Below are 603 nucleotides of genomic sequence, written 5' to 3'. Positions count from 1 at the left end.
CAGAGATGAAAACTGTTTGTGCAGGTTTTTGTACTGAGGAGCAGTGATGTGTATCACTGTGGTAACTAGCAGCACAGAAGTACACTGTGCTGTTGTTCTCACTGAGTCCTTCAATTGTTAATGTGGAGGTCTCTCCTTGATTTGCACTTCCACTTATCTTTACATCCACTCCAGCCTCTGGAAATTTAGAAGTTCCTGTAATGTATCCCAGCAACTGTAGTTGTCTGTTTTTTAATTGCTTGTACCATAAGATTTGATTATAGCTGTTGATACTGTGTGAACAGCTGATTTCAGCTTCTTCTCCTTGTTTCTTGTACATGTCAGCTGGATTCTGGTGGACTTTCTCACTGATAGAGGAACCTGTGGAAAAATGATCAACAAAGCCTCAACAAAATACAACATGAGCTTAAACACTGATGAAGTGAAAAACACAAAATGTTAAAAATGTAGTAACAGAGCTGAAATATCAGCACTATGGGAGACTGGCTGTACACATGCAATCTATAAATAGTTCTTTTAACTTTAAAGAAGTTGTCAAAATGTTTTTGATATTACCTGAAACCAGAATAGTGTTGCTTAGGAAAAACAAGAATAGGACAATCA

This window comes from Seriola lalandi, unplaced genomic scaffold (genome assembly GCF_002814215.2).
Source record: "Seriola lalandi dorsalis isolate HSWRI2012SDOR001 ecotype SW California unplaced genomic scaffold, Sedor1 jcf7180002054976, whole genome shotgun sequence".
Classification (NCBI taxonomy): Eukaryota; Metazoa; Chordata; class Actinopteri; order Carangiformes; family Carangidae; genus Seriola; species Seriola lalandi.
This window is presented reverse-complemented; position numbering follows the sequence as displayed.